Below are 25836 nucleotides of genomic sequence, written 5' to 3'. Positions count from 1 at the left end.
TTAATACTCAAAAAAAAAATTCAAACTTGGACCGATTTTTTTTTCTTTTTTTAGTTTAAAAAAAGGCTTAACTCAATCTCGGCAAAGTTTCAGAGTGGAAAGATTAATACTTTCGAAGCAGTGAATTTTTCAATCCCGACCCGCACGCGCGGAGTGTACCGCAGCGCAACTCGCTCGAATACGGGCTTAACTTGTAAACGCATGTCGCGCCATTGATCGAATCCTGATTTTGACAGTCTATTGTTAGCAACGTTTCAGTTAAGATCGCGGTGTAAAAATGAGTTCAAAGATCAAATATCGTTGCTGCAATCCATTTAACTTCAACACTCATGTTAGTAAAAATCAAAAACATTCGCTGCGTCGAGTTCCTTCTTCCCTCTTCTACAAAAGTTCGATTTTTTTCAAAAAAATAAAATTGTTTAACTTCAAAATTGTTTAACTCCAATTATTCTTTCAGGGGGAAAGAGTTTTTCTGTAAAATATGAATATTCATGATTTTTAATATAAAGACATCAAAATACCGATAAAAAAATTGATTTTTACTTTTTTCCCGGAATCGCAATTCCTTTTTTTCCACGAGATTCCCATAACAAAATATCTTGATGTGTTCATCGTATGCGTTGTCTTACGAATACTCCAGTTTTTTGACAAAATAGTTAAAATTCTCATTCTTCCGAATTTAGTTGCATGAAATTTATGTTTCAACTCGGTAAGATAACCGGAAGGCAAATATTATTCATTCTAAAAAGCTATTCAATATTTTAAAATTTGAGAAATGCAATGTTATAATGTAAGTAAATGTAAGAATTACTTCTGTATAGTCGCTGAATATAGACACATTGTCATCATTGTCATCAGTCTCGGAGGATTCAGAATCTGTAATCACTATTGCATCAGCTGAATTTTCCCTCACAGCTGAATAGTGAAAATTGCCTCATTTCGCAACTTTTCTAAAACTGAATGTGATCACTATTTTAAAACTCACGCAAATGTTTTTCCCCAATTTCACTCGTTTTCTGCCTACAAGAAAACGAAGAAACCCGACGAAACTAATGTTTTTGATTTTTGCTAAAAAAACAGTTAAAGTCAAATACATTGCAGCTATGGTTTTTGATTTTTGAATTCATTTTTACACCGCGATCTTAACTGAAACGTTGCTAACAATAAACTGTCAAAGTTATGATTCGGTCAGTGGCGCGACATGTGTCGATAAATTGAGCCCTTAACCGAGCGAGTTGCGCTGCGGTACACTCCGCGCGTGCGGGTCGTGGTTGAAAAATTCTTTCCACTCTGAAACTTTGCCAAGACTGAGTTAAAACTTCTTTTTTCAACTAAAAAAAGAAAAATAATAGGTCCAAGTTTGAAATTTTTTTATTTGTTCATTAATTCTTAACTTTGAATAAATTATAAAGGTTGTTTTATGGAATCGCTTATTTGAAAGCTAAGGACAAGATGCACATTTCATGTTTTGGACGAATTTTTGTATCTTTATTAGATTTTACCGTATAGACTGTTGAAAAAAGGCCCTTTTTTGTAAACGCGAAACTTCAAAAAATCATATCTCGAAAATTCCACGTACCATATTGAAATAAAAAATACGTGTCGAATATTTTCGAGTTCTTTACCGAAAAAAAATTAAATGAAAAAAAATTCTGGGTGGCTTTTGGCATCAACAAATTTTTTCGATTTCGGAAATTTCAAGAAGATTTTTGCCTTTCTCTATACAAAGGTATTAGAATTGCTGGAAAACCGACTTTCGAACGGAGCCTCGGAGACCTATAGTGTTATATACCATTCGACTCAGTTCGACGAGATCGAAAAATGTGTATGTGTGTGCACTTTTCGAAGATATTTGTACGCGCTCAACTTTCTCAGAGATAGCTGAACCGATTTTAACAAACTTGGGCTCGTTTGAAAGCTACTGTCGGGCCATTGATCAAGTTCAAAGATCAAATGGCTGGGACTTTTAGTTCCGGAGATATGATGGTATAAGTAACGTAACCAACAAAACGCGTTGTTTTTCACCGCTTTAATGTATATAAGGGTGCCAATATTTTGAGATCACCTCTAATTTCATAAAGCGCTAGTGCTCAAAAGTTTAAGCACCTCGAAAAAAGTCGAACATTTTTTTGATGCCAAAAGTCTTAAAATTGCATGAAACATCGAGATTCAGTGTCATCTAAAAAAAATTTCTTTTAAAAAAATTGACTTTCTAGGACTAAGCCCCAGAAGGTTGATTAAAAAAAAGGGTTTTCGAGATGACACTAAATCTCTACGTTTCATGCAATTCTAAGATTTTTGGCATCAAAAATTATCAAGAAGGGTTTTTAGATCAGCATCACTATTCTCATAAAAATAGGCATCGCAAATGTCAAACGAATGATTTGAGAAATGATTCCGAATATGTGAGATGAACTTTGAAGCATGCTTTTGTGAACTACCCGAATCAATCTTAATAAATTGGTGTCTAAAATGAGCCTAAATATAAAATATAAACAACTAAATGTGTGTAAACAACAATACTTTTTTAACTATCAAAATGTCGAATTCTATGGTGCATAAAGTGTTTTTGCGAGGCTTTCTGTCTCATTATTTCAATATGAACCAAGCAGCTACCGATAGTCATCGTAGTTTGGTGGCAGTGTATGGTGAGCATGTTCTAACAGAGCGAACGTATTTCAAGATGAAGAATTGGAAGAATCGCTCGATCAAGACCCGTCACCAACGCAAGCAGAACTCGTAGTTTGAAATTTAAAAAGCAATAGGAATGCTCCGAAAGGTATGGAATTGGGTGCCGAATAAATTGAAACCAAGAAACGTCGAATGCCGTTTCTTCACGTGTGCGAACAACGGCATTACAGAAACGTTTTTTGCCTTCCTCTATAGAAAAGGTATTACAATTGCTGGAAATACCTTTTCCACGAATTGTACATTATTTTTTGATAACCACTGTAGAACGGAGTTGGCGTAGTGGGCTGAAGCCAAATCCGGCCAAAAGAGAGGAGGAAGCTTATGCTTTCTGTACAGTGGCAGTATTCTCTTCTTCAAACATTCCTCCTCGTACACCTTGGCGTTAATTGTGCCCTTAGTGAAGAAATTCGACGACCGCAAACCACAGGTACAAATTGCTTACCAGACCAACACCTTCTGCCCAAACTTTTCCATCGTCACCGTGGTGTCAGCGTCGTCCAGGTCCTGGTACACCGATTTTTTTACAATTTCGTTGTACCTGACACCACTTTCTGAGCACCAAGTGTGCATAATTTTCTTTCGCGTTTCCGGATCAATTCGACTCATCATTGAAACGATAAACCATACCGAAACCAATCGATTGCGCAGCTGTTATTGACATGTAAACAAACATGTCACCGCAAAACACGCTGCACAAAATTAAGCCATTTCAGAGTAATAACTGTTTGAATGTTGCTAACTACTTATCGATACACTCCTTACTATATTCGACTCAGTTTGTAAATTTCTTTTTGATGCCAAAGGTCTTAGAATTGCATGAAACGTCGAAATTTAGTCTCCAATTTAGAAGCCCAAATCACTGCCAAAAATTTTTTAACAAAAAGATAAAAAAAATTCATGAGACTGTTTTGAAGAAAGAGAAAGGCATTATCACACCACTAGGTGGATTAGGAAGGGTTTTTTTGCACCGTATTGTTACTGACGATGAAAAGTGGACCAATTACGACAATCACAAAACGTCGGACAGGCCATGCATCATCATCGACGGCAGTTCAGAATATTCTTTGTCCGAAGGTTATACTCTGCGCTGACCCGGGTAGAAGTGATTTTCAAACCAAATACATATTTTATTATTAAAACCGAACATCTCAATGGTAGAAATTAACATTATTTAGTTTGATATAAGAGTTTAAAAGTCAAAATTCATAACAAAGTCCCCATGAGAAAATATCAACAAAATATAAAATACTGTCATTGTAATATCAAACCAAGAACAAAATATTTAGAGAAGAAAAATTTTTCAGTAATTTTATGTTCTAGCATTCATAATTAATTTATATAATAAGAATTTCTCTTATCTGATTCTGATGCAGTTTATTCAATTGTATTTTATTTGAAGATAGAACTATTTTTTTCTTTGTTTGCCATTTACATCTACCCGGGGATGCATCAGAGTGAAAAGATCACAGAAATGGTATATCAAAGACAATTGATGCGTTTGAGCCGAGCATTGCTAGAAAAACGTACACAATACACCGATAGACACGACACAGTAATTTTGAAACATGACAATGCTCTACTCCAAATCTAAGTGCTATTCGATATTTATGGTGAAGTTGGTCATTATACTTATTGGAAACGTGCGCGCCTTCGATATTTTGGATTTCGGAACATCGACATAGAAAATATTATTCATATTTTTATACCTGTCATATTAAATTTACAGCTAAAATGTCGAAATGTGTTCAGAAAGAACTTTTTGCCTTTCTCATATAGAAAGGCTATACAATCACTGCAAAAACCGACTTTTGAACCGAGACCCGGAGGGCCAAATGTCATATATTATTCGACTCAGCTCGACGAACTGAGCAAATGTCGGTGTGTGCATGTGTGTGTGTGTGTGTGTGTGTGACAAATATTGTCACTTACTTCTCTCGGAGATGGCTTAACCGATTTTCACAAACTTAGATTCAAATGAAAGGTCTTATGATTCCATACAAATTTCTTGAAATTCATTAGCATCCGACTTCCGGTTCCGGAATTACAGAGTGATATGCACCAAATATGTAAAAATAATGTCACTCAACTTTCTCGGAGATGGCAGAACCAATTTTCACAAACTTAGATTCAAATGAAAGGTCTCATAGCCCCATACAAAGTTCCTGATTTAAATAAAAGGCCCTACGGTCCCATACAAAGTTCCAGAATTATATTTGGATCCGACTTCCGGTTCCGGAATTACAGGGTGATATGCATAAAAAAATGTGAAAATAATGCAATAAAAAAGTGAAAATAATGTCACTCACTTTTCTCGTAGATGGCTAAACCGATTTTTTCAAACTTAGACTCTAATGAAAGGGTTCATGGTCACGGTTCCATACAAAGTTCCTGAATTCATTTGGATCCGACTTCCGGTTCCGGAGCTATAGGGTGATATGCACCAAATATGTGAAAATAATGTCAACCTTTTTACTCGGATATGGCTGAACCGATTTTCACAAACTTAGATTTAAATAAAAGGCCCCACGGTCCCATACAAAGTTCCAGAATTCTATTTGGATCCGACTTTCGCTTCCGGAATTGCAGGGTGATATGCATCAAAAATGGGAAAATAGCGTCACTCACTTTTCTCGGAGATGGCTGAACTGATTTTCACAAACTTAGATTCAAATGAAAGGTCTTGTGGTCCCATACGTATTCCCTAAATTTCATGCGAAACCGACTTCCGGATCCGGAAATATAGGGTAAAGTGGGTTAAAAAAATTTCTAAATCGACCTCAAATCTTTTCCAATTGATAGTTTTTCTCAGTAGACGGTCAAACAAACCGATTTCGGTTATTCTTTTATGAATCGAAGAAAATTATTTTGAAGAATACCACAGTGTTATATATGATAGTATGAAAGGCATCATTACACCACTAGGTGGATAAAAAAAAACAGGTTTTTGTGATTAATATCAGTTTTTCATACTTACAAAGTTAAAACAGTTGACCAATCGCAATAATTAAAAATTGCATTTTTATTCATATTTAATGAATATTTCATTCTCTGGTCATAATGGTAGCCAATTGCATAAGTTTTTCCATGCATACACTGCCGTGACAAAGTGTAGAAATATTCTCTCTGGTAGAGAGAATGTACTTCCCAAAGCGAAACAAGTTCTCTTCGCACATGTACCGGCAAAAAATTTGCGTATAAGCGCAGATTTAACTTTAGCCAATATTTTTTAACTGAAGGAATTTGCTACTTATTCTACTTATTGATTTAATATTATTGCTCGGGATAATATACGGAAGCTTTCAACCGACACTGTATTTCTATTTCTTTGTTGCTTCACAACGAACATTACCTAACTTTTTCATTGTTACATTTTGTTACGGTGATCAGTTGCTGACCAAAAAAACAGTCAATGCCAACACGACGTAAGAGTTGTCAATTCGTAACATTATTTTGACTCCATTGTCAACATAATAATACGACTTGTTTCGTCGTGTTTGTCATGCGACCATTGTGCAGCATCTGTTTTATTTTATTTTTTCATAAATAAGTTACATGTGCTACTTGGGCGGTAGTCCTACCCCACCCGCCGTATAGCACAGGCATTGCACTTTCCGATTACTAGCTATTAGAGATAACATCAAATCTCGTTCATGTATTTCCAAGACGTCTCGCATTAAAAGTAATCGGAAATTTCAAGACTGGAAAACTTCACCCAATGTCCAACTGAGCTCGCATTTTGCGTAGGAATTTTTTTGAGGTTAGGTATATGAATTATTATTTCTTATGCCGTAATAATCAACTTGAAGAAAGTCAGTCCCAAGATGCATTTTTAGAATCGCATTTAAAGTCAACCATTACAATGTTTGAAAAGAGCCACTCTTCTTTGTTCTCATCCGTCTCGAGAACCGCAAAAACGAACAGTCAGAGAAAAAAGATCAAATAATAGTTGCCATTTTTCTTCCTACTGATAGAGTGGAAGTTGTTTGAACTAGACATCAATGCAAACCGACGCCATAACGACAAGTTCAAGATACCAATCCAAAGGAAGCAAAGATTCAGGCATGAGAAGTCCTTTTACATTTTACTTTCAAGAGTTTTGCAACCTTTCGTGTATAGCAGAAATAACACAATTGAAGTATTTCAATATCACTCTTTAATACAGTTCAACTTGCTCGATCAAATAGACTATCATCTTTCAAAATAGTATTCATTGAAATGCACACAAAAGAACCTCAGAACAACAACAACAAAAACAGCTCCAACCTATAACAGCCGAAAGTTAGCATCTCTTTCAAATATCTCACGGGTATCAAACATATGGTCCCGTTTTAATCGTTTTCCCTTTATGTTTGCTACCTTGACTGCCACCACTTGGAGGTTTTCGCACCTTTCGGGTACCGGCTTTTCTGCCATCACCGACCACCATGACTCCGGAACTGTTATGCATACACATTTCCGTCAAGCATTTTCCACATCATCTTCGTCATCGCCTACTGCAAGACCGTTGTTCGAAGCGCAATTTGCTATGAACAAAAGACAACCCACAGGTCCTTCCTTCCGGCCCGACCGAGGAAACTGTCTTCTGCTGCTAAAGACGTGAATGGAGTTCGCTTCGCCGTGTCTGCGCTCTATATGCTATATGTGCTACTCGGCAGCTCTCAGAAGCTCGTCTTTTGATTCGCCGGAGGGAAGGAAAATTCCACGATGGAAGTTTTCCCGAAAGTCGCACCAGACGTCTTTTTCACTTTGATTGGGAAAATAAATTGGCGTATGTTTCAAAGTTTGCCGCATCGGGTTTTGTGGATTCCGAGAAAATGTGCATATGTAAACAAACAGCAATATTTATTCATCTGTCTGTTCACATACCATCAAACGATAGTTTATTCGTCAATTTTACTCTTTTCCTGGCTGCTAGATAAACATTACATTTCGGTGCTAACGGAAGATTCTAACCGGTAAGAGGAAAAAAACTATCACACAAAGACTGTTTACTTTACTAACTTACCTTTTCACATCACTCATTGCTTCAAATTCATCAAACCCGTTCCGAAAAAACTCCATTTCGTAAGTGTTTTTATGGAATATCAATAAACCGGAAGTCGCCATCTTGAAATTCAGAACCAACGCAAACATCGTTTTCCGACATCTACTCATCAAACCCGTTCCGGAAAAACTCCATTTTGTAAGTATTTTCATGGAATATCAATAAACCGGAAGTCGCCATCTTGAAATTCAGAACCAACGCAAACATCGTTTTCCGACATCTACTTATCAAACCCGTTCCGAAAATACTCCATTTTGTAAGTGTTTTCATGGATTATCAATAAACCGGAAGTCGCCATCTTGGAATTCAGAACCACCGCAAACATCGTTTTCCAACTTGTACTCATCAAACCCGTTCCGAAAATACCCATATTATAAGGATTTTCAAGGAATATTCAAATAAAGAATAGCTTTTTTGTAATTTGAATTCAATTTTTTAAGATTGATTTTTTCCAGTGTAAAATTCGATTAGTAATTTTTTCATTCGAAAATTTGACTTATTTTGAAAACATTCATAGCACAACAAATTTTTGTAGGATTTGTCATTTTTCTACTTGATTTATTTGCATAAAAATTGATAAAAATTACTAGTCCTTTTCAAATAATATTCTAGATTAATTTTGGAATAATAAAATGAGTAGAGTGGTTTTTTTTGTAAAGTATATATGCTGTCAACTCCGAATACGATTGGGCGCAAAATCCGTCTATTTGGATCCTACACTGAAAAAAATTCGGTTTTCATAATTTAAAGTCAATTTACGAAAAAAATACACAACTTTCAAATTCAATGAAACTTTGTCCCATGGTAGATTATTGTATTTCCTTCCAACAGTTTATGTATTGTAAGGTGGGCAGTTTTAGGGAAAAAAAAACATCTCACAATATATGGAGGGATGGTAGGGAACATAATTATTTATGTTGGGACAATATCTCATTCAAATAAAGAATGGCGTTTTTTTTTTGTAATTTGACTTCAAATTTTTAAGATTGATTTTTTCCAGAGTAAAATTCGAATAGTAATTATTTTAGTATTTTCATTCGAATATTAAACTTTTTTTGAGAACATCACCAGCCAAACAATTTTCTATGGAATTTGTCATTCTCCTACTCCAATTAATTGCAAAAAATTGGTAAAAATTTCTAGTCCTTTTCAAAAGATAGTCTAGATCAATTTTAGAAAAACAACGTGAACAAAGTGCCTTTTTGCTATCGAGTCTATATGCTCCCAACTCCGAATACGATTTTGCGCGAAATTCGTCTATTCGAATCCTACACTGAAAAAAATCGGTTTTTAAAATTTAAAGTCAATTTACAAAAAAATACACAACTTTAAAATTCATCGAAACTTTTTCCCAAGTTATAATGTTTCCTTTCAAAAGTCCATGTATTGTAAGGCGGGCAGTTTTAGGAAAAAACATCTTACAATATATGGAGGGATGGTAAGGAACATAATTATTTATGTTGGGACAAAATTTCATTCAAATAAAGAATAGCTTTTTTTTGTAATTTGACTTCAAACTTTTAGGATCGATTTTTTCTCAGTGTAAAATTCGATTAGTAATTTTTTCAGTTTTTCATTCGAATATTACACTTATTTTGAAAACATCACGAGTGCAAAATTTTTTTGTAGGATTTGTCATTTTCTAATTAATTGCAAAAAATGGAAAAAATTTCTAGTTCTTTTCAAAGGATTACTCTAGACTATTTTAGAAAAACGACGTGAACAAAGTGGCTTTTTGTGATGTAGTTTATATGCTGTCAACTCCAAACACGATTTTGTACGAAATTCGTCTATTCGGATTCTACACTGAAAAAAATCGATTTTTAACATTTTGAAGTCAATTAACGCAATTTTCGAATTCAAAGGAAACTTTGTCCCAAGGTAGGTTATTATGTTTCCTTTCAACAGTCCGTGTATTTTATGGCAGGCAGTTTTAGGAAAAAACAGTGTTTCTAACTAAAACTTTTTCTTGCGTACATTACTGATGCTTTCTGCAAATATCGGGCAACTAGTATTCTATGAAATCTTCTGTCAAATTGAAATTCATGAATTCTTTGATGATAATGACTTTCCGTTTAGTTTAGTTTTCGATAAAAATACACTGTAATTCTTTTTATGAAAATGAAAAAAATAATTTTTTTTTCGTTAATTGATTTTAAATTTTTAAAGTTGACTTTTTCCAATGTTGGACTCGATACGGAAGTTTTTCAGTATTTTTGTAAGAAAATTAACCTAATTTTGTTAAAATCACTAGTATCATACTCTTTTGTAGGCTTTTCCATTTTTTCGTCAACTATTTGAATAAAAATGGTTTAAAAAGTTAAGCCCTTTTTGAAAGATAGTTAAGATCAATTTTGGAAAAACAAAGTAGGGGAGACCGGGGCTAGTTGGCCGAGTTTCGCTTTCGGAATTTTTGTACGCTTTCTGGTTAGACATTTTTATAAACGCTTTGCTCTGTAATGAAGATATACCTTTTGAGCACATGTATTATTTTTTAATTTCTGTTTGAAAATCAGGATAATAGTTATTAACAATCAAATGCGGAGAAAAAAATCGGCCAACCAACCCCAGAGCCGGGGTAGGTTGGCTGAGTTTTAAAAAATATGTGAAATACATCAGTTGTATCAATAAACGTTTTCATTTGTTTAAAAAGTCTGTATGCCTCATTTTTATTATGTAAGTAAGTGAAAAAATTCCCTTTTTGTGGTTTTTGAGTATTTTTAACTATTCTGGAATTAGTTTCGACCGCATTAGTGAACTTTTTCAGTTTCCTTTTTACCTTTTCCTCCACCAGCGTTCGCGCTTACGCTTGGTTTCCTTTTTTTTACTCCTCCAATGCTGCTTTTATTAGAGAATTGTTAAAATTTTGGATTAATTCGAGATTCACGACCTTGACGCTCCTCCGAATCAGCCTATTGTTACAATCCAATTCCGTCCAAAAAAAGTAACATTTCAGTGCACTTTACTCTAACCTAAAATTACAACTCGGCCAACCAACCCCGCACAAAACTCGGCCAACCTGCCCCAATGAACGTTTTCGAAAACAATCACGATTAATAAAAATAAAAGTATATAAATATATATATATATATATATATATATATATATATATATATATATATATATATATATATATATATATATATATATATATATATATATATATATATATATATATATATATATATAAATATAAATAAAATTATACTGAAAACCAATATATGCAATTTTGTAATGTTTTGAATACCGTTTCCAATGGTACCTTGTTTTTGGAAATCAAATATAAATTGATCCACGTTACACGTATTACTTTACAAAACCAGAAACAAACGACAACACAGAAACACCTAAAATTATGTCGGTACGTGGGTGACCTAATGCTCCACCAAAATCATTATAGATGTCGCCACTGGGCATAATAGCCTTTTCAGAAAAGCTACTCTGCCGACCGGCCGTTCGGCCAACTAGCCCCGGTCTCCCCTATGCTATGTGATATTTTAGGACTAGGTCTACAGTTCTAGAAAGTTTCATTCAAATCTGAGAAAAGTTTTCCTACTGCGAATATGATTTAGCGCGAAATTCGTCATATTTAATACGTACATTTTAAATTATTTATATACATATTTCCATGCGTATGTTCTGAATCCGCTTCCGAAAAAAAAATTCTGGGTACGCGCCTGATTTAAACCATAGCCTTCACAACAGCGATAACAAGCTAAGCCAGAATAAATTTATAATTTCCCTTCGGAATGATTATGCATCGTTCCTCTGCTAGCTTCTTGGAGCAAGAAACAAGATAAAAACAAAGGGGTCACATTAGGAAGTGTGCCCCGGGGGTCGCGAGGTAAAAGAAAACAGCATCAAGTTTGTCATCATTGCTCCACTTGCCCTGTGGGGACCGGACAGATTTTCCTCGTGGGAAAAAGTATAAAAGTTCATCTACCCATCGTTTTTCTGTTTTTTTTTTCTCTGCACTGTCCTGCCACCTTGCTTGCTTTCAAGTGAAGAAAAGCGACGGCTTCGCACGCCATAGAAACGAGACGAAGTGAAGTGGCTGGAGAAACGTCAAGTGGTTGTTCTATTGCGACGTGTTGTGCACAAGTTGAAGCACCTGGCAACGGAGCTGTCGTCTGCCATTATCGCCGCCTGCTCTGTCTACTGGATGGGGATGGTGCTGCATGTGCACATACTTACAACTTTTATGATAACTGACGAATGAGTGGGGTTTGAAAATGTGAAGAAAAATGAGCAAAGGATAAGAGTCATTACCACTTTCGCTTCTTCCTATTGTGCGGGGAAAATTTATGTATCACTTGATGTTCAAAGTTCTATGAATGAGAAAATTACGATCAACAAGGTACTGGTAGACACTCCAGGTGGAAGTAATTTAAGTTATAACTGTTGGGTAACCATATTATGAGAATTTTTATCACCTTCATAGTCTGTTTATGATGGACTGTTTTCATGATACTCGAATTCAACCAACCAACCAACCAAACAGTTTGAATAGAGGGAAATCTAGTGAAAGCTCGTCGGCAAACCAAAACATGTTCTCTGACTGTTTTTTTTTTTTTTAATTTTCTCTTTTAGGTTAATTCCAGACTTGAGAGTATTATCGAGCTTTATTTCCGGTAAGTGGACAAATCGTTTATATATTAATAGGTGCAGTTACGCTGACATAACGATGATGATAGCATCATCGTTATCAGACCAGCGCAGTTCCAGTAATTGATTGAAACAAATGAGCAGTGATTAGTTCAACAACCGCAAGCCGACAAAAAAGTGTTCAAATGTTCAACTGCACGTGTTTTGTCCTGTCGTAAAATGCCACATGCTGTTGTGATTTGTTTCAATTTGGGAAATGTGTTAATTTTATTCGTATGGTATCGAGTGTCGAGACACGAGAATGTTATGCAATGCAAAGGATTTATCGTGTTCATGTGACTATAATTTAACTATATTTTTTTTTCGATGAGATGGGTATACTTAATTCATTAGGACAGTATTTGGCACCTGAATCCTAATAATGTGTATATTCTCTGGTACTGATCTATCATATATTGCCCGGTTGAATAATTACACGACACAGGCCATTTCACAGCGATTTCGGTCTTTAATCGCTTCAATAATGCACGCTAGTACTGCCTTTTCTCATTTGAGATAGTTCTCCACATTGTGATCTTTCCGTCCCATTTGGACACCCATCGAGGCACTCGTGTCGCTTCGTAACACTCGTACTGACTTCAGCCCATTGTCAGGAAATCATTCTGTTCTCTGGCGTATAATAATGGATTCAACCAAACATGTACTCGAAGTGCGCTTGCGTTCGTCTTTCCATGCCTAAATAAGTATGTTCGGGATCCAGCGGCAGGATATCTTTCTCATCTACTTTCTCATCTCTATTATTATTGTCATTTATTTTACCCCGATTTTATCCTCCAATTTATGTGGTTTTGACTCTGTTCTGCTCCGTAGGACCTGCCACTGCGTGCTTTATCGACGTTTCGACCATCACGTAACTCATACATCAACCCCATATACTATGTCCACGTCATTCTGGTTATGTCTCTGACATTACCCATCCATTTCGATTCCTGGCACACACTGTAGCGCGGATTGAATTGGAAACGTAATTTCGTATCGATACCTGTGTAATATTGTATGCGAATTTCTCAAACTTATTCGGGTTTTATACATAATTTCAAACTTAGGCCGCTTGTTTATGGATTTGTGAGTATCGTCTTGTTTTAGCAACGCACGGAACCTCGAAATCTGGTAGAATCTCGCAAAAATATTGAAGTTCACTTTCGTTTCCGGGATATAAACAATAATTTCTCGAGCTGCATTCGAGATCTCGACATTTCATGAATTTCTAAGGCAAGGAAAATATCGATTTTGGAAGTCTCGAAAAATATTTTTACTACACAATACCAAATTCTACGTTTCAAGATATATTTTTTTTCTTAGTTTGCAGTTTAATATTCCATGCGAGTTTTCAGATATGCGTTTTTATATACTGGTACTTCCGGAACCATGAACGTTGATCCGATATACCCAAAATCAACGTATTCGTTCATCTGCCATATTAAACTGGATATTTAAATGTATTTGGCTTGATTTTTCCGTGTATTGTATGAAACGCGCTCCATTCAATAGTAAATAGCCCGCCTTTATTTTATATAAGGAGTGTATCGAAAATAAGCTATCCACATACATTTGTGTTGTACGCATGTATTTGTGATGGTTTTTTATGCTCAGATCGCAGCATGCTGTGCGTTTGGCTGTCAGCTTTCGATCTTTTACTTGTTTGTGCGGTTGAAATTCTGCGTTTTCAAAATGTCGCGTACTGAAAAGGAAGTGAAAATTAAGGTTCTGGACACAGGGCTAAATGAGAAGGGTATTACTATGCGAAAATTGGCGAAGCGGTTTGGAATTCATCATGCCAGTGTTAAAACCATCATTAATAAGTCTGGGGAACACTATTCTTTGGATGAGCAACCCGGTTCAGGAAGCAGAAAACCCGGTTCTTCCAACCCGAAACTGGATCAGAAAGTGGTATCTCTAATCATGAAGAGCAAATCTATGTCAATACATGATTTGGCAAAAAAAGCAGGAACGAGTGGCAGGAATGATCCAGCGTATTGAGAGGCGAAATCACCAGAAGACCTACAAGAAGCAGAAAATCTCGAAACAAAGTGTAAAACAGAAGAAGCAAGCAGCAACAAGGGCCCGGAAATTGTATTCGCGTCTTTTGCAGTGTCCGGATGCATGCGTTTTGATGGACGATGAGACTTATCTAAAGGAGGACTGTCGTCGTTGGGGAGGATGTGAGCGATGCGGACAGGTCGATTCAAGTGGAGAAACTCGGTCGAAAGGTACTGGTATGGCAAGCAATATGTTCCTGTGGTTTGAAGTCAACCATTTTCTACACTACCGGAACAATAAATGCAGAAATCTATCGATCTGAGTGTCTCCAGAAGAGATTGCTGCCTTTATATAAGAAGCATAGTACACCTCCACTGTTTTGGACGGATTTGGCGTCGGCTCACTATGCTAAAACCACTCTCAATTGGATTCCGGAAAAGGGTATACATTTCGTTGAACAAAATATCAATCCACCAAATTGTCCTCAGCTTCGACCCATCGAACGTTACTGGGCAATCGTGAAGAGGGTAAGGCAGCTGGGAGCATGCAGGAGTTCAAAAAATTTGGACTCAAGCGTCCAAAAAATGCGATGCAACACTCGTCCGGAACTTGATGAAGAGCGTTTGATCAAAAGTTTGAAAATACGTGAAGGAATAACATAAATTTCATCCGGTATTCATTATGCTCAAGTTTAACCTAGTACAATAAATGATCAATTTTTAGTTTGAATAAAATATCGTTTTTTATCATAATTTGAAAGAAAAAATTGTGGATAGATTATTTTCGATACACTCTTTAAACAATTCACTCAGCATAATATTCTGTTCGTCATAAACGTCTGATCTCGCGGTGGATCAAAGTCATTCCACAGAAAGCCATTTCACCGAAAGTGTCATTTCGCCGAATCCTGAAATCATCTTAATATCGTAATTGGAGTTGATTTAAAATAAAGACAAATGAAAGATGATAGCGTTAACACTCGTTTTGTTGGCCCACAATTGTACTTCTTGAATAAGGATTTATTCATGAACCTCAGAACGGAGTTCCGAAGAAAACTTGTTGACTATTAGCTAGTAAGCATCAAAACAATTGTATAGCTGCATCTACCTGGCAAATGTATGTGGTATTTTCCGTTTACTAAGTGAAAATGAAAAAAAAATCTAATGTTGCTTCGCCACACCATATTGGTTCGTGTGTTGTCCGACTAAAGCAAATGAACCTAGCTTTGAGTAGACCGGACAGACGAGGCGGTTACAAGTTTGTATGCAAGAGGCCGCAGCTTCCGGCTTTGTGCCGCCGAACCATCTTGCCTTCGGTTATGTGGCTGCGCCATAACAGTTATACAGGAGACACCTTTTGGCGTGACGTCCTTTTCGACGAAATGACCCTTTCGGCGAAATGGTCTATTCGATGAAACATTCGGTGAAATGACATTCGGCGAAACGACTTTCGGCGGAATGGCTTTCGGCAAAATGGCCCGCTCCCATCCGCGGTGGACCTGCCTAGCGACGGTCGTTTGTCCGGGTTACCCAAGTGTTACAAACCAAAGTGTTTCAAATCAATCTTGTAGTTAATTACCAAATAAACTGTATTCAAATTTATGTTTACCTTATTCAATGCAATGAACTTGAATTACTTTCCATCAAGCAAACATTGTTTTTTTTTCTTTTGTCTACTCATCAAACCTAAAACACTCAACTCTTAGCAGCCGCAAATATGAATAATTTTCTATTTAAATGTAGAATAAGTAATTCAAAGACATTCTGATCTCTTCGAAGGAAATGCGAAATTATATTTTCTTTCTAAGTAATTTACATAATGCTGATTAGGGTGCAGGTCCATGTCACATTTAAGATTCTCTATGGATGTAACATTCTAGAGCGTCTTCAGCATGAAATTTAAACAAATGCTCTGCTGAGAAGACTTGCATTTTGATGATGCTTGAAATTATAGGCAATTGAATCTTTAACAAAAGCAACCACAGTAAAAATTGATCGACTATGAAAGTAAATAGTCTAAATTTTATCGTTCAATGAAAAAAAATTAAAGATTTTCATCATTTGTCAAGCAACAGTACGTTTCTGAAGCTCTCCGGTGGCACCGTCAACTGAAGGATAAAACATGTGACCTATAGGTGCCGTAGTCGGGTTCGTGCAGAAACGCCCAGGGTCGAAGGAAATGTACCATTTTATCATTTATTGTGAATCTTATCTTTCCGCTGCCGTCGGGATTCACACCGCCGCGCAAACACTGGTAGGACATATGAGCCGTGTTCGTCGTTCCGGCAATGAAAGTCGGATAGAAAATGTGCTGGCGAATGGCAAAAAGCCTTAGATCGAGTATAATGATATCACGCTTCGGTTCGGCTCAACGGTGTATCAGCTGCTATAAGAAATGAGAAACCACTATTCCGGTATGCTTATATGCTTATAACATACAATGCGTACGCTTTTTTTGCAGATGGTTCCAGATTTCTATTCTTTAGTTTTTGTTTGTCCTGACAGTCTCACGCATATTAATGTGGAATATCTCAATGAAGAGAAAGGTTACGAACGAGGTCACGTTTCTTGTTTTCATTTTGTGGATGTGGAATAATAAGAATTTAGTCTATTGTTTGGCACATTTTAAATGAATGGCGAAATTGTCTTTCAATTAAGTGCTGTACCGTTATTTGCGTTGTCGAATTTTTTTAACCTCCTGCCTAGAGCATGAGAGTCAACATGATCCTTGTGAAGCATTCATAAAGCTGTATTTTGTAAGGATACTTCTTTAGGGACATGCATTTAGCATATTTTTGATTAATTTCAGCAAAACTATGGAACGACACTCACTTGAAACCAAGGATGGCTTTTATCGTATCAAAGAACGCTCACTAGCAATTCTTCACACGATTCAATCAGTGCCATCGAAGAGAGACGGATATCATCGCAGCAGCAAATAACCGGCATGACTCATTCAACATAGAATAGACAACAGTGCGAGAGCGAATTTCTTTCGATGACCTGTCTGAGAATCAAAGGTTAGCTCGCTGCGGTTGTGGGGATTCTCTCAGAAGCAACAATCGGTCGCATATTCTCGTTTCGCGATCCGATTCTGTATGGGCAGTGGATAATTACGATAGAATCATTTTACTATTGCCGCTTATTCTAATGCTCCACACAAGGGTTTTGAAATATTGCAACCTAGTATGAGAATCATCGATTCGATTCTCTGCGATAATTCTCAACTTGCGATTCTCTCTTGGTAAATTCCACACAGCACCAATCATTATCAGACTGTAATTTTTTACGGGCCGTGAAATACTCAGAGTATGAAGTGAATAATAAATAAATATCGAGCAGCTTCTGTCAAATTTTCGGCAATCACCAACACTGCTTGAAACCGTTAGGGACCCTAAAGGCTAAGACGAACAGAGCAAGTCAGAAGTTTTATTGAATTAAGATTAAGCTCATGTATTTTGTTTTCCTTAGATTGAAGGGTAGTGAATTTTTTTGGTTATATGTCAAAATCATAAGCAGAAAACAAAATAAAATGAATTTCTTATATCATCGATGTAAGTGAGAAAGAATAATTCTCTTATATTGCTACCTTGTTTAAGTGACGGTGTACAATATTGAACACATTTTACCGTATAACTCCGGAACCGGAACTCGGATCCGGATGAAATTCAGAAATTCTGTATGGGACCGTAAGACCTTTCATTTGAATCTAAGTTTGTCAAAATCGGCCATCTCCGAGAAAAACTAGTGAGATCATTTGACACATACACATACATACACACACACACACACACACACACACACACACACACACACACACACACACACACACACACACACACAAACATTTCCCAGCTCGACGAACTGAGTCGAATGGTATATGACACTTAGTCCTCTGGGCCCATTTTTACTAGTCGGTTTTTCAAATGATTACATAACCTTTCTATATGGGAAAGGCAAAACGTGAACTTAATTCAGTAGCTGCCAAACCGTTTTTTTTTAATGCATATTTTTGCTTTTGAAAAATTATTTCCTAATACATATCGCGTATCTATCACTAATTGTTCATGGCCTACTTCACCAAAAAATGTGATCATAACTTTTTTCCTAGAGAGATAGAAAAATTGTTTCTTCTACAAAGTTCTAGAACTATTGAAAAAATAATTTACTTTGTAAATTATTTGTACGTATATACCAAGCGTTTTTTTAGGGCAACCCCCTTAAAAACAGTTTTTTAATCTTAACTTGTTTCGAGTTGTTTGTATGCATACATTGTTTAGAATTATTAAAGAAAAAATATAAAATCCAATACTTTCGTTGAAATTAGCACACAGGTTTTTTTCTTCCCTAAGATAAAACCAAAGCACCGAGACGAAATATGCAACTTAATGCACCTGCAATTTTACAATACTTATTGGAAAAGATACTTTTTGACAATGAACAATACTAGAAATAATCGAAGTGGAAGTCGATGGACCTTTTTTTGGTCTTTTTAATTATAGAAAATACGGAAAATCATCGAATGTTCTACACTTGTTTTGAACTTTTTAATGATTTTCCGAATTTTCAAAAATTGAAACTAACTTTTCAAAGGCCCAAAAAAGTTCCTTCGAGTTCCACTTAGATTATTTCTAGTATTGTTCATTGTCAAAAAGTAAACAAAATGAAAAGCGCAACAGTTTGCTTGAGTCGTTTGTTTTCACTCTCTCTCTCTCTTTCTCTCTCTCGCGGTCTGTCGTATATATTTACACGCTTGTACTTATTTAGCCAATCTTGGGTACTTTTGGCTGGTAATCGGTTCATATATTTACATACTAACGTTTTTTTACTATATATCTATAACATGTATAGTAATGATCTAGAGACTCAAATAGTGCTTAGTTTCATAATTTAAAAAAAAAAAGCTTCAAAATTAAAAAAAAATGAAATTGAAAATCGCTTATTTCTCGCATACACACTTTAAATTTTACATCTTATTAGATGCACATAAATGGAGCGTCATACTATCATATATTTTCTTCACGAAAAAAGGTTCTCCACGTCACATTTAACATTGTGTCTCAAAATCCATGACATGAAATTCATTGAAGTAAAAAAAAAAAGAATACTGATTGCAACCGCCGCGACTTGAACCGAGAATCATTGGGTCGCAAGTACGTCTGTTAATCGACTGAGCCACAGAAGCATGCATCTGCTTGGTTGGTCAAAGGTGCATTTAAATTCATACAGTCGCACCTGCTAGCAGAACGCAAGTTACATTCGAAAATTCTCGCTAATCTATCATTAGGTCATTACAAATGAAATTTTCTGTCATTTGACAAATTAGGTCTTTATGAGTTATATCGTATGAGGGATTAAGTAACCTGTAAAATTCAAATTTTTTTGGTGTGTAGAATTTGTTTTAAGTTTTGATAGTAACGTCATATAAACTTGTTGTATTCGGAAAAATAACGTATTTAATCGTTATCCAAAACTGTGTAGTAGATACTCAGGTAATTAAGAAAGATTCTACGTAGATAAATCAAAAAAAACTGTTTTTAACATAAAGCGAATATATCTCAAAAAACCTGTTTTAATCCACCTAGTGGTGTAATGATGCCTTTCTCATATCAATCATACTATCATATATAATACTGTGGTATTCTTCAAAATAATTTTCTTCGATTCTTAAAAGAATAACCGAAATCGGTTTGTTTGACCGTCTACTGATGAAAACTATTAATTGGAGAAGATTTGGGGTCGATTTAGAAAACTTTTTACGGTTTTTCGCCCTTTTCAGTGATGGTATACAATTTTTAACACACTTTACCTTATATTTCCGGATCCGGAAGTCGGATCCAGATGAAATTCAGGAATTACGTATAGGACTACAGGACCTTTCATTTTAACTTAAGTTTATGAAATTCGGTCGCGCCATCTATGAGAAAAGCTAGAAAACATATTTTCATTATTTTGAACATTTTACCCCATAACTCCGGAACCGGAAGTCGGATCCAAACAATATTCAGGAATTTTGTATGGGACTGTGAGACCTTTCATTTGAACCTAAGTTTGTGAAAATCGGTTCAGCCATCTCTGAGAAAAGTTAGTGCACTTATTTTCCCATTTTTTTGCACATTTTACACCATAATTCCGGAACCGGAAGTCGGATTCAAATAATATTCAGGAATTTTGTATGGGACCACAAGACCTTTCATTTGAATCTAAGTTTGTGAAAATCGGTTTATCCATCTCCGAGAAAAGTTAGTGCAAAAAAAAACGTTACATACATACATACGCACATACACACACACAGACATTTTGCGTACTCGACGAACTGAGTCGAATGGTATATGACACTCGGCCCTCCGGGCCTCGGTTCAAAAGTCGGTTTTCACAGTGATTGCATAACCTTTCTATATGAGAAAGGCAAAACCTGTTTTAATCCACCTAGTGGTGTAATGATGCCTTTCTCATATCAATCATACTATCATATATTTTCTTCGATTCTTAAAAGAATAACCGAAATCGGTTTGTTTGACCGTCTACTGATAAAAACTATCAATTGGAAAAGATTTGAGGTCGATTTAGAAAACTTTTTACGAATCGAATTTCAGAAACAAAAATTCAAATAGAAATAAACTTAAAGTCCTATATAAAATTAATTAATTTTATCCAATTCCGACTTCCTAATCTGGAATTACAGGATGATGAATTTTTAAAATTCAAAGCGATATAGAAGATGACAATCCCGAAAAGCTTTAAAGTTGGACTCAAAGTTATTGCAATTTATTCGGCATATGGCCATACGAATCGGTTTGGGTTATGCTGGTTCGTGAATACCGGCTCTGGAAGTACCTTCAATTACCCTAAACTCTAAAGTGGAACTTAGTTCGACATATCATGGATTGTTCAATCGATTGTCACACGTTTAGATTCAAATTCGATCCGATTTGCAGTTTCGACATTACAGAGTAAAGAGTGATTAAAATCTCAAATTGTCGCTTGAAACGACGGTCATTAAATTAATGTCATGAGCAGGCTTCCCAAATGTACCGCCGCGCGACATTATTATTGAGGATGTCATGCTACTCTTTCCATGACAGCCTTGTGATAGGTTTCATCACGACAGCCCTTAGACAAATAGTTCTGTACAGCCAACGTTGCCGTCATTCACTTCGTTCGACAGTTCATTCCATCGTAAGACATTTTGTCATGGTCCACGACAGCCGAAGAAGCATGAAGTTCTCGCTGTTGCGACAGTAAGCTTCGGGTATCAGTCACTGCGTTGTTTCTGTCGAGAGCAAAATATTACTCTCCCTTGACCAGGTCTGCGACAGTAACCGGTGCGGTTCAAATTTGTTGCTCTTGGTTTGCTATGAAGATTCGAGGCAAGCATGTGGGTTTTAGTTTTGCCTTTGGTGATTGCTTTGCGCAGCGGTTGATCATTGCGCATAGCAATCACCGTTGGTAGGGCATTGATAACAATATAATTGATAATTAATAATATACGAAACTCCTAATACGAAACGGATTGAAGAACGGACTTTGGTTTTAATGAAAGTTAATTTTTATATTTTGGTCGATCTTCTATGAATTGATAGATCGATTAATTAAAGAGCAATGTTTTTTAATAGCTGAGTCAGTTCGGCGTGCTCCTTTCAGGCAGTTTGCGGTCGGTTTGTGGGCTGTAACATTCATAGTGTATGCGCGTACTGATGTGCGTGGAGCATTATTTTCATCCTCTTTATCTCTTCCTTCAGGATAGTAAAGGCGCAATCGTTCCTTATATAAGAGTGTAAAAGCCAATTGAATCAGATTTTAGATTTATATGTTAACGGTAAATAAATGTTCGTAGCGAAAGATATGTTCAAATCAAAGATTCCGTATTCGATACTCGTTAGCGTTAGCTTTGCAGTCGACTTGTAAGTCTACGGGATTTTTGCATGGCCAGTGCTGCAATACTACGGACACTAAGAATTCTTTCAAGTCAGGAATGAAACATACAAAACCTGGCTCGTTAAGTTCGTTATACGTTGAACCACCAATCGAATAAAAACCTTGAGTGAAAAATTTGGAGTCGGAATTTGCAAGGCAAAAATCATCCAGAAACATCTTATTTTCAGGTACCGTACAACAAAGCTTTGAATGCAAAAACTGAATGAAAAATTCCGGTTCTTCAAAAAAATATGTTTCCAAGCGTGGAATGCAGCATGGTTGCCCGTAACAGATTCGAATGTTTATTTTGTTTTATTTAGAAAAAAAGTTTTAATTCCCCAAGTTATGTAATAATGTCTTTCTTGAGTAATGTGGTCTCAAGCTTTCCATACATATCAAGTTCTCTTCTATATATGAATAGTATGGTGTTTCTATTACCCTGGAATATATTCCAAAAAAAAATCGGATATAGTACGGTTACTTATATGATATAGGGTTGTGCTGATAATCTGCTGAATCATTTTCTTCCTGTTATGCATAGAATTATCTTATTTCCAGAAACAGCATATTAACTATTACATTATTTTGGTCATAGCTACCAGAAGTTCGCGACTTTTACACACGTTGAAACTGTCACTTTACATTGTAAAATTTAAAACTCGGTTAAAGCGTATCTTTCATCAAGTAGAAGCTTGTGTCAGTATATTTTGAATTCTTTAACTTAATGTCGTTGTTTACCACAAAACTTGCTATAAAAGTAACTGAGGCCCAAATTTATATCTACAGTTAAAAGGACAATTTCATGTAAACTTCTAGAAGTATCTCAATCATTTCCTTTATGTGCTTTTACGCTCAATCCAATTTTGGAAATGTAGATGTTGCAATCACGAGCCGCACGCAGAAGAAGATGCGGTGCATTGAAATTTCAAACAGCACATCCAGTTTATATGCGCTCGCTACAATTCTCGTACACATTTTTCGTTTTCTGTTTGAGTCGACTCTCACGCCCTCACGGAAAAGGAAAGTTATTCGTGAATAGCAAAGCGAACTATTGAATTTAATTCGGATCCGACTTCCGCAGTTAAAAGTCTAATAATGTCGAAAATTTTCTAAAATCTAATTGCCTTAGTAGCTTGTGTCTGCATTTAAAAAAATCAAACGTTTGGAACTATAAATATTGTAACTAAATAGTCAAACTTTCTGAGAGCCGAGTTCTTTGCACATATTTAACAGTTTTCTTTCTAAAAAGAAATTATGTTCTGAAAAATGTAGGTGTAAATCCCCGGTGAACAATTAAGTTTGAAACCGGGAATAAATAAAAGATATAATGAAAATAATAATAATAATAATAATAATAATAATAATAATAATAATAATAATAATAATAATAATAATAATAATAATAATAATAATAATAATAATAATAATAATAATAATAATAATAATAATAATAATAATAATAATAATAATGATAATAATAATAATAATATTGTAGCAGTCATTTCCGACCCTAAGAAACTCATTGTTTTAGTTATCCTAGGAGAAACAGAATTTAAGAGCTGTATATGACACGAATTTGTCTTTCATTTATTTAAAATTCAAAAATTAAATTTTTAAATTCCCAGTTTTGGTACTGATCATCCCTTAATTTCGAAACAAGAAGTCGAATATGGATGAAACTAAATGGAAGGCTTTTAATTAAATGATTTGCGATGATTAAATGATTTGCGATGAAAATTTCTTCTTAACTTTTCTTCACATAAACAACCATCTGTTGAACTACTTTTTATCTGAGAGCTCCCCCAATCAACTTCATGGTTGCGGACCCTGTATTTGTGTAGATGGTACTAAAAGATCTACCACCTCAACGAAAAAGAGCTCAATTACAAGGTCCGGGGAGTACTTAGAAACTTGCAATGAGAGCAAAGGGAAAGTCAATTTAAGCCGCAATGAAGCTATATTAATAGGCACTGAATTCCATAAAAAAACTTATAAACTTATTTTTCTAGTTTTGTGATATTTATGAAAACAAAAGAGGTTTATTGAAGATCTGTTCTCAAAGGTAGTAACAAATTAAGAACTCAACGTTTTTTATATTCTCATTCCTTCAACTGCTGGCAAAACCTATGTGAATGTTAAATGAACAACTAAATTTAAGCTATTTTAAATAAATTTAAGCTATTAGTTGATTGATTCCTATGTGGAAAAGAACAATTGAGAATACTAAATTTGTAACAAAGTTTGGGGTAAACCAAAAAATTTGATGCTTTTGGGAAAAATAATGGTTTCATTATATTTTTCTTTTTAAAACACTTTTAGCGAAAATCTGAAAGCACATGTTCACATATAAACATAAAAGTTGCCCATTCAATTTTATGGTCGAAAACTATTCAAAGTGCACCAAACATCTTATTTGGGTTCAGAGTATCATATTCTATAGTTTCAACGAAATCGGTGAGGCACGGGTACCAAAGTGTGCCGACTATTGGTGGAGTAACGTTAAATACACTACATAATTAATTAGTTGTGAAAAGTAGCTACGATTCGATCCAAAAATCAAACGTCATTATTCAGAATAAGGGTGCATAAGACATTTTCGGAGTATTGTTAATGAATGGAAGTGTATCTGTTTCTTTAGGAATAAGAAGGAAGCAGTAAGGATCAATACTTTAGAAATTCATATATACATATGAGCCGTTACACAAAACTCAGTGTTTATCTTTTAATATTCGTTAGTTATTAAAATTCATTGCCTTCGCCGACAGTATATATAAATCTAAAACAATTTCTTTATTTCACAATGGTATTGTAATGAAACGTTACTAAAGTTTCCTGCAAAGGTAATCCCAACAACGCAATCGTATGTACTAGTACCATTTCATTGAGGCAGCCGAAATAGTGCGAGCGCACTATGACCCACGGCTCGTCTCCAGAAACAGCCGGTTCATTGCTTCAAGAGACATTGATGAGACAGCCGGCTTGCGACAGCCCTTCGTAACAGTAATGCCCTTAAAATCAAAGGATGTCTTCGATTTTCAAAGGCTGTCTCCGTAACATTTTATGCGAATGAGCGAACAGAAAGAAACAGGATACAAACAGCCCGTTCGGTTTGACTACTCTCCGGATAGAATACTCTCATCAATCTGGCGAGTACAAACTGTCTCAGTGACAGCATTCATTTAGGCATGCGAGCGCTGTTGCCATTACAGTTCGGCGTATGCTTCACACATATTGTAGACTGGGCTTTCGACTTTGCGCTCCGACAGTTCATGCTATCTCGTGGCGGATGTCATTGAAAAGCAGTACTGCTGGGAAGCCTGGTCATGAGAACTAAAACACCGAAAAATATTCATGCAAAAACACATGCGGATTGATAAAAAAGGTATCACTGCTAGGTGGATTAAGCACGTTTTTGTAAAAGATGTTACTCAAGCAAGAGAAACAGCGCACCGAAAACTGTAGATCGTCTTAAAAAAGGCCGACCTAAGAAGCAATAAAATGCTGTAACCATGAATGTTCAATTTGAAATACACTTGTTAT

The 25836-nt window shown here is 35.6% G+C and overlaps 1 protein-coding gene across 1 annotated transcript in view; it reads left to right on the top strand.

Moving 5' to 3' along the window:
* LOC131431933 (tRNA-dihydrouridine(16/17) synthase [NAD(P)(+)]-like) overlaps positions 1-25836 on the top strand; it is a 224728-nt gene that overhangs the window by 149177 nt on the left and 49715 nt on the right. The window contains exon 3 of the mRNA XM_058597905.1: positions 12326-12366. The gene's annotated coding sequence lies outside the window, so the exon portion shown is untranslated. The remainder of the gene's footprint in view (positions 1-12325; positions 12367-25836) is intronic.

This window comes from Malaya genurostris, chromosome 2, assembly GCF_030247185.1.
Source record: "Malaya genurostris strain Urasoe2022 chromosome 2, Malgen_1.1, whole genome shotgun sequence".
Taxonomy (NCBI): Eukaryota; Metazoa; Arthropoda; class Insecta; order Diptera; family Culicidae; genus Malaya; species Malaya genurostris.
Note: the sequence above shows the minus strand (reverse complement) of the source record. Positions and strands in the feature narration are given on the sequence as shown.